Source organism: Manihot esculenta, chromosome 7 (genome assembly GCF_001659605.2).
Source record: "Manihot esculenta cultivar AM560-2 chromosome 7, M.esculenta_v8, whole genome shotgun sequence".
In the NCBI taxonomy this organism is placed as follows: Eukaryota; Viridiplantae; Streptophyta; class Magnoliopsida; order Malpighiales; family Euphorbiaceae; genus Manihot; species Manihot esculenta.
This window is the reverse complement of record NC_035167.2, coordinates 6196307-6206685: the sequence shown is the minus strand read 5'-3', so window position 1 is coordinate 6206685 and position 10379 is coordinate 6196307. Positions and strand designations below refer to the sequence as shown.

The 10379-nt window shown below is 36.2% G+C and overlaps 1 pseudogene; it reads right to left on the bottom strand.

Moving 5' to 3' along the window:
- Positions 1-498: 498 nt before the first annotated feature.
- Positions 499-7813, bottom strand: LOC110619776 (annotated as a pseudogene).
- Positions 7814-10379: the final 2566 nt, after the last annotated feature.

Here is a 10379-nt window from a genome sequence, read left to right as displayed (position 1 = left end):
AAGGCATACACATCTGAACAACCAATGACTAAGTTACCTGCCACCACGGTGTTAGATGTATCTGCCTCCTGCTGTGTCATTGTGAAGATCCGTACTGGAGTTGATGGACCTTCACCTCTGAAACCCGCTGAAGAAGAGGCTGCCCCTCTCCCTCTACCTCTGCCACTGGCCTGAGTTGTGGCTGGAGCTGCTGGCTGCGCTACACTGCCTGAAGCTGTCTGCTGGGACTGTGCCATCGGGGCTGCTCTTGGACATTCTCGAGACATATGCCCCTCCTGACCACATCTGTAACAGGCTATCGTCCCAAACCGACATAGGGAACTAAAGAACTGTGTTATCCTCTGACCTATCTATAGCAGACTTTTTCTTTTTTTAAAGAATAATTGAAAGTTGAGTAAGTTCAACATTACATGGAAAATAGTTGTTCTTTAATCAAAGAATAAAGAATAAATTCCCTGTTTTTCTTCCATTGACATGCTACTACATCCTTCCTAAAATTCAATAACCAGAAGGAGCTTTAGAACATGCTGGAATGGTTATAGGGAAGAGAATTTGCCCAATTCCTTCTGACTTCATTATTGGAAAAATGATAGCTGATGCAGTCTGCAAAATGGAACATCTGTTATAACAATCACATATCTTTGTAGACAAAAGCTTCTAAGGATGTACTATTTGCACTAACAATGGCTGCAACATACGTACCGAAATCAAATTAACTCCAGTCCAAATGCTTTTAGGAGAAGCAAATGGAAGCAATAAGCGGCCAACTCCAAAAATAGCCACAGCAAAGAAATGTAAGATTAGGTTTAATGGACAAGGATTTAGCCCCGAGAGTAGAGAGATAGGTCCCTTTGAAAATACACCTTCAAGGCTCAAATAGTCGAAGCATGCTTGTCGCATTTCATTTCTTGCTAGATCAGTTGACGCAGAGAAAACCTTATAAAGGGAACCTGCTAATGTATTTATGGTAGATGCCATTGGCTGCACCAGAAAACACTTCATATTTAGTATTGAATTCTAATAGATGTTCAAGTTAGGATTCATCAGCCTTTACTTTTACCTCTGCTACCATATAAAAAAAATTTGGCCTTTTCTTTCACTTTGGTTGCTAGAAATTTCACAATCATATTTGAAATCTTGCAACTTGGAAGCCAAAAGTGAAACTATCAAATACATTGCAAGTAAATGTTTTCTCACCTTGCGAAGAGTATAAAAGGATTCAAGGTATTTGCAAAGGGCAGATGCATCATTTAGATTGTGCAGAGGTCGAAGAAATTCCCGTAATAGAACTATGTCGGAAAGTGCTACAGTCATTCCTCCTCCTGTTAAAGGATGGCGCATGTTAAATGCATCTCCCAACAAGAGAGCACTTGGAGTTGGATGGGGGAGATGCTGGCATGCTTCTGTTAGGCATTGTTCTTATGTTTCCTTTTTCAATTGCAGATATGAAAGCATCATATAACTCAGAGGGAATCTGAAACATACAAATGGAAATTGGATTAATGAATTAAAGAATTGAAAGACATATAGAAACCATACATCTTATGTGCTTTTCAATTGCTTAACATCAAAGAGATTCAGATATGTACCTGCTGAGCCACAACACTTCTCAAATATTGGGCCAATTCACCATTAGAAATGGAGGGAACCTTTTGGCCAGGTATATCAACTAAACAACGGACCTCAGTGCTGCTAATAGGATAAAACAAGACGGGAGATGGATCAGCTAGAATAACATGTCCATGATTTGCAAAAGGGAGATCACCGTTCTCCAGCACCAAAGCAACGAAACAAGAGGGTATGTCAACCTGTTGAATTGGTGGGAAGTTGTAGCTTCGGTTAATCTCAATTGGCAAGAGAGAGTAAGTAAATTGGAGTATATAAAGGCCATATTATGAAAAAGTGCATTTATTTTAGAAAACATTTTCTTTCTTGGTAAAAATACGATGGAGCAATAGGCTTTTAGTAATAAGTAGATAAACATATGGTGTTGTACAAGCTAAACTTTTCATCTTTTACCTTTGGTTTGCAGAGAGAGCGGCGTAAGTTTGAGAAACAACCATACAACTGTGAGGGAAGCATGAGCTGTCAACTCTTGACCATTTCTGGTTTTGTAATGCACTCCTTTAACAGCTCCATTGTCTTCAAGAAGAGACGTTACTGTTCCTTGTTCCAATCTTACAGAGAGAGAGAGCAATATTAAAAAAAGAAAAACAGTATGATGAGATGAACTGGGAAGAGGTTCAATTCTTGTTAATTTTTCGGTGTATATGGAAGGGAAGATTACTTGGAAAGAGATGCAGCCTTTTCTCGCATTCTCTGTATGAAACGGCCATTGTGGAAGCTTCTGCCAGCCACATTTGAACGAAAGCCTTCTGTTAACAATTGCAGCAATGGAGAGCAAGGGAAGAAAATGAAAAATTGAGGAAGAAGACTTCTCTATTGATCTGGTATTCTCTTACTTGAGAAGTTACAAAAGGAAGCTTTTATAGAAAGCTTTTACAAGTCAAAAGTGTCCATCTTAGCATCTAACCTTTCTAACATTAAAAAGCATAATCCCATCAAATCTGGGATTCTGATTTCAGAAACAGAGTTTCTGATAAAGCAGGTTTAACAGAACCAGAGTGCAATAACCAAAGGATAAAACTTAACAAAAATACAAAATATTTCTAACTAGTTTCCAACTACAATCTCAACTAGACTAACACTCCTCCTTGAGATTGTTTTTGGAAACACCAAGCAAGGATTTCATGAACTCAAGTTTTGCTCTTGGTAATGCTTTTGTAAAAATATCAGCCTGCTGCAAATTTGAAGTGCAATGGACCAGCTTGATTTCTCCATTCTTCTCAGCTTCTCTCAAAGCATGAAACTTCACATTAATGTGCTTGGTCCTACCATGCTGAACTGGATTTTCAGCTATGGAAATAGCTGATTTGTTGTCCACAAAAATAGTTGTAGGTTCCTCTTCAGGTTGTTGCAAATCAAATAAAATTTTTCTTAACCAAATGGCTTGATTGGCAGTAGATGCAGCTGCAACATACTCTGCTTCTGCTGTGGATTGAGCAACAATATCTTGTTTCCTTGAATTCCAAGTGAAGGCTCCAGACCCAAAGGAAAAAACATAACCAGAGGTGCTTTTATAATCATCCAAGCAACCAGCCCAATCACTATCTGAATAGCCAATCAAAGTAGCATCCTCAACATTGGTATAATAAATACCATAGTTTGCAGTACCTTTCAAATACCTGAGGACCCTTTTAGCAACACCAAAATGCTTCTGACTTGGAGATTGCATGAATCTAGATAAAAGACTAGCTGAAAACATCAAATCAGGCCTTGTAGCAGTCAAATACAACAAGCTGCCAATTAGACTTCTGAAAGTAGAACCTTCTACTTTTGGTTCCCCATCATCTTTATGAAGCTTCTCATTCAGTACCAATGGAGTTGCAACTGATTTGCAATTCTCCATATTGAATTTCTTCAACATATCAAGAGCATATTTGTGCTGAGAGATGAATATTCCACTTTTAGATTGGTAGACTTCAATGCCAAGGAAATACTTCATCAAACCAAGATCTGACATTTCAAATTCATGCATAACCCTTTCTTTGAATCTTTGAATTTCCTCTAAGTTGTCTCCTGTTACCAATAAATCATCAACATACAAAGAAACAATAAGCAAACTCTTGCCTTTGGTGTGCTTCACATATAAAGTGGGCTCATTAGGACTTCTTTGAAAGCCTTGATCAAGTAAATGAGAATCCATTCTGCTGTACCAAGCTCTTGGAGCTTGTTTTAACCCATACAAGGCTTTATTAAGCTTGTAGACATGATCTTTACAACCAGCAATTTCAAATCCTTCAGGCTGTTCAACAAAGATTTCTTCCTCCAAGTTGCCATTGAGGAATGCAGACTTGATATCCAAGTGAAAAATCTTCCATTTGTTTTGAGCAGCAAGTGCAATCAGCAATCTCACAGTATCATGCCTTGCAACAGGAGCAAATGTGTCTCCATAGTCAATACCAGGGACTTGAGCATATCCCTTAACAACTAGCCTTGCTTTGTACTTGAACACACTTCCATCAGGATTTAATTTAACTCTGTATACCCATTTAACTCCAATGACCCTCCTATTCTGAGGTCTAGGGGTAAGAATCCAAGTTTCATTCTTGTTAATCATCCCAATCTCCTCCTGCATTGCAGCTATCCATGCATCATTGGTTGAGGCTTCAACATAGTTTGAAGGTTCTGAAATAGCCAGGTTACAACTCTCATAAATCTCAGCAAGAGATTTGGTTCTTAGTGGAGGTGAATCAAAATCAGAATCTGTATCGAAATTAGAATCTGATTCTGGAACTGCAGGAACGGTTCTAGTTTGCTGCTGATCTGAACAACAATACTCAACTTGATTTGTTTTCCAATTCCAATAAGCATCTTCATCAATCTTCACATCCCTACACACAACCACCTTCTTGGCTTCAACTTTGTACACTCTATAACCCTTCGATTGAGCTGCATAACCCAAAAAGATACCAATTTCTGCCTTATCATCAAGCTTGCCTCTCTTTACTGCAGGAACATGGATGTAACAAGCGGAACCAAACACTTTCACGTGTTTTGCTGATGGTTTTGAACCAAACCAAGCCTCCACAGGTGTCATTCCTTGCACTGACCTTGTAGGAAGCCTGTTGAGAAGATATACAGCTGTATGTACAGCTTCTGCCCAGAAATTCTTTGGTAATTTCTTCTCAATCATCATGCATCTAGCCATCTCCATTACTGTTCTATTCTTCCTCTCTGAGACACCATTTTGTTCAGGAGAATAACTAACTGAAAATTGATGCTTGATTCCCAAATCTTCACAGAATTTGTTAAACTCACCAGAAGTATACTCAGTACCGTTATCTGATCTCAAAGTTTTTAATTTGCAGCTACTTTGCCTTTCAACAAGAGCTTTAAATTTTTTAAATACTGAAAAAACTTGAGATTTGTTGGTGAGAAAATAAACCCAAGTCATCCTTGTCAAATCATCAATAAAGAGGATGAAATACAAGTTGTTACTCATGGAAGCTGTCCTCATTGGCCCACAAACATCAGTATGAACCAATTCCAGCTTTTCCTTGGCTCTCCATGTTGCATTATAGGGAAAAGATTGTCTATGAGACTTGCCAAGTTGGCAATTTCCACATACACTACCATCAAGAAAAATTTCAGGCATATCTCTAACCATTTCTTTATTTTGCATGTATTTGAGAGAATTCAAGTTGTAGTGGCCAAATCTTTTATGCCACAAATCAGATTCAGCATTTCTAGCAATATATGAGGTGTGTTGTTGAACTGAATTCCAATTTAAAGGAAAGCTATTACCCACCATATTTACTTTAACAATTTCAGCACCATGAGAGTCAAAAATGGAGCACACATTGTCTTTGAATGACAAGGAATAACCCTTCTTCATCATTTGAGCAACACTAAGCAAGTTTTGATCTAAACTAGGAATGAAAAGAACATCAGGAACTAGTTTGATACCTTGCTTAGTCTGAATATATACTGAACCCTTGCCTTGAGACTCCACAATTTCTCCATTTCCAAGCTTTACTTTGACCCTCACTGATTTATCAATAGAAGAGAACAAGCTTTCATCTCTTGCCATGTGACAAGTGCAACCACTATCCACAAGCCAAGTGTGTCTGCAACCGGTATTTGAGGAGTGTGTAACAGCAAAAATATGATCATCACATTGAGCTTGATCATCATGGTAATTAAGTTGTTGTGCAGGTTGCTGGTTATGATTCTGGTTTTGCCTATATTGCTTGAGTCTGCAATTTTTATCAACATGACCCAGCTTCTTGCAATAACCACATTGTGGTGGCTTAACTCCACTCTTTTGCCAGCAATCTTTCTCAAGATGGTTGGTTTTGTTGCAAGTAGGACAAGGTGGGAAATTTGCTCTTCTACCTCCCTTCCTTCTATTTGCATGTTGCTTGCCCTTGTTAAAAGAATTACTTGCAGCTTTCTTTACTTCTTCAACTAGCTTGCCCTTTTGCTTCACAAGAAAAGCTTCCTCTGAGGACTCCTCCATTCTGAATGTCCTCCTTTGCTCAAGAGCTTGTAGAGCATTAACCAACTCTGAAAGAGAAATGGTGCTCAAGTTTTTAGAATCTTCCAAAGAAGAGATCTTTGGCTCAAATCTCTCGGGTAGGCTTACAAGAACTTTCTCCACAACTCTTTTATCACTAAGCTCCTCTCCTAAAAGTCTAATTTTGTTGACAACAGAGAGTAATCTATCAGAATACTCCTTGACAGATTCAGAATCCTTCATTTTAAGGACTTCAAACTCTCTTCTCAAATTTAGAATCTGCATGCTTCTAGTTTTGTCACTTCCTTGGAACTCTTCCTTCAGCTTATCCCAAGCTTCTTTTGCTGATTCACAAGCCATGATTCTTGTGAAAATAACATCAGAAACAGCAGAATGAAGACAAGAGAGTGCCTTGAACTTCTTTGCACACTCTTCACTATGTTGCTTCATTTGAGCAACCGTAGCATTGTCTCTCAAAGGAGGTGGGTCTCTACCCGTTTCCACAACTTCCCATAGATCATAGGCCTTCAAATAAGCCTTCATCTTCACTGACCAGATGGGATAGTTTTCTCCTGAGAAAACAGGTGGTGGAGGAGCTGAATAGCTACTTGAAGCCATATTTTCACTCACAAGAATTTGATTTTGACCGCAACCTGGATTCAGGTTTCTAATGTAAATAAGTAGGAAGGTTTCCTTGCTAGTTTTCTCTCTTTTACAGGTCACACAAAGACCATAAAAAGCTCTGATACTACTGTTAACAATTGCAGCAATGGAGAGCAAGGGAAGAAAATGAAAAATTGAGGAAGAAGACTTCTCTATTGATCTGGTATTCTCTTACTTGAGAAGTTACAAAAGGAAGCTTTTATAGAAAGCTTTTACAAGTCAAAAGTGTCCATCTTAGCATCTAACCTTTCTAACATTAAAAAGCATAATCCCATCAAATCTGGGATTCTGATTTCAGAAACAGAGTTTCTGATAAAGCAGGTTTAACAGAACCAGAGTGCAATAACCAAAGGATAAAACTTAACAAAAATACAAAATATTTCTAACTAGTTTCCAACTACAATCTCAACTAGACTAACACCTTCCAAAGGATATGATAGCTTGGTACTCTTTCCCTCCTTGAAAAGAGCATATCCATATATTTGTTGTGCATCAATCTCTTCTACACAGTCTATTGGAGGGAGAATGATTGCAGTTATTATATCGTCAATTAACTAAAAAATCTGAAGCTGTAATAAATTTCTAAGCTACACATGCAAGTTGTTGGTTCTTAAGAATTGGTACCTTCAAGATCCAACTCAACCAGTTTCAGATACCCGCCAGGCTGAAGAAGTTCACCAACAATTCTATCAGGCTCATTCAAATCTCTTTCAATTACTTGCACTTGGCGTCCATCCTGCAACGAGTACCCCAAATAATGCTTTAGTCATAGGATTGAGATTCATTAACCACAAACTATGATTGATTTATTGATAATATATCAATGATCACATAAGTTCACCTTTCCAAGAGCATATGCAAGTGCTGAACCAGCAACACCAGCCCCAACAATGGTTATATCAGGCCTGCAGCTATTTCAGACTGGCCTATTTCTCTTCTGGGGCTCTTCAAAGATTCATCTTTGAAGTTCTTCACGACAGCATTGCTCTTCTTCTTTCCCCTGAAAACATACAACAAAACCAATGCCCAGAGAGAAGCTATTATCCCTCCCAATACAAGCTTATAATCCATCTTCAGAGATGAATGTACAATGCACTGGGCAGAGTTGAGGCTGGGATTCTTCTTTGCTTTCTGTTTCTTTTTGCAAATGAATTGCTAAGGCTTTTCAAGGAGTGCTCTTTTTTCTTCTAACAGAACTTGCTCACCTTTTATAGTTAGGTATAGATAGCTAAATGATATTGATTGTCCATGAACTAACGTTTTACAGTGATTGAACAAGTCAAATAGTCCTTGTCTGAATAAGTCAAATGATGAAATTGTAATCAGCAAAGTTTAGAAGTATTTTCAAAACCACACAAGACAAAGCAGACCAAACAACTAAAAACAAAATGCGGAACATAACTTAACCAAGCACAGATTAGACTATTGACAAGCATTATCTACTTTTCTTTATATAATGCTCTTGAAATATATTTTGGAAGAAGAGAATGAATTTCAAGCAAATCATCAGAAAAATTGCACAAATTGATCTAAAAATAGCAAGTACAATTTTTGTGAAATTTAATCTAAGAATACTAGGCTATGGATGTGACTGCAAGATATGAGTGATTGGTCAACGAGAAAATGCTGAGAAACGAGTGCAGGAAAGAGAAAGGAATTGTATAAAGGCAATCTTATGGGTATTTAAAAGCAAAAATAGATCAATGAAATTGAATGAAAAGCCTATAAATGATTAATAGAGGTAAAAGTCATACGCTTTTAACAAGTTTTTCAAAATTCTGAGGTATAAATAATAGCAACGTTCAATGGCTCTATAAAAATTAAACTATTTAACCTTTGTATTTTAATTTTATTAAAATATAAGTTATTTTCGTCTGTGTTACGGTTAAATATAATTTAAATACCGTTTCTTTTTATTTTTTTCAAGACAAATATTAAGCATATTTTATGAAAATTTTATATTTAATTTTTTATACAATGAATTAAATTCTCGCAATTAATCATATTATGAAAAAATATATAATGTTAACGAAAAAAAGAAAATAAATTTAAAGAATAAAGAATATATAAGCATAATATTATTTTAAAAAACTAAAAATTAAAATCTATAATATTTTGTATTGTAAATTTATGTGGAATGGTGTATATTTACTAAGAGGGATTATTTTAGAAAAATTATTAAATTAATAAAAAATAACTTTTTTAAAGATATAAGAAATATTAATATTTTAAAATATAAAAATAATAATATCAATAAAACATTATTTTTAATTAATAATAATGTGATGGGATTAGCAAACGGAATTGTATTATAATTGATTAGATTTAAAAAAAAGAAAATATAAGGCGGTGAGTGTACACGACTGTCACTATAATACTCAAATTATACAGAATAGAGCGAATGTAATAAATTATTTAGAATTTGAGTAGTGTAAGAAAATATCGTACTTTTATTTTTTTGATTTTTTTCTTTTATATTATAAGAAAATAGAGATAAATATTAATTCGACGATTATGTAGTCGACTGCTTGATAAGAAATATTATCTGATAACCGCTGGGTTTCTTCACCCCAGTCTAGGGTCAGACCCGTTAGGGCAGCTCATAGCCTAAAGGCTACTAAGCCTCTTTCAAGAGCCAGGGCCAGTCCATTCAGCTTAAAGACTGGGCTCCAGTCCGATTCTTCATATAGGCCGGTCTAGCTCTCCTGGCCCGATGGACAAATTCCCTCCGGGTCTAATCTTAACCTCGTCCTCTGGCCCGGCCCAGAACTAGAAGGGAGTTCAGTCCTTTCGCCTCGTGGGACCATCCGCATGCGCGCCCGGGGAGAATCAGGGGCCGTTATGCATGGGATAGAGATCTGATTCCCTCGTACGTCCGTATCAACGTAGCAGGGATAGGTGGTCCAATGATACACGTTCTGTTACACGTCACTAGCAGATAAAAGGAAACATATAAAAGGAGAAATACTCTCCTCTAGGTCTAATTTTTCCTGTCTTACAGAACGCATTGTAAAACCCTATTTTCTGGATCTCATATCATCATTATCGGTGGATAAATAAATGATCTCGCGATTATAAATATAATGAGATATATTGTGTTGTGTTTGATAACGGTAACCTTATACTGAAACTTATGTTTTATAGAAAAAATATGAGTATTATGATGAATTTGGTGTTTGAAGATGTCTGAATTTTAATTTTTTCAAATGAGACTGTGTTTGTCACATATCATATTTTACCATTTAATTTTATAGTGTCGGTTCATGACTTATTTTAAACCATGATTATGCTGAATTGGCAATCGGAGCATCAAAATGTTATTAATTAAACATAATTTGTATGATATTAATTTATATAAAAATATATTTATATGTTTGAAACATTCTGTAACTAAATATATTTTTCGTAAAATAATTACATTCCAAAACAAACATCACTTTACATAAATTTATAATAAAAAATTAAATACTTTTCCTTCAAGTTTAATTTATTTTTATAATAAAAAAATTTACTTTAGTTTAAATCAAGAAACATAAAAATTCCGGGAAAGTTTTTCTATGATAGGGGGAGTACCGCACTTACTTAACAAGAGCGTGACGACATACCTCAAACGTCACTCTCATCTTTTAATAAACTG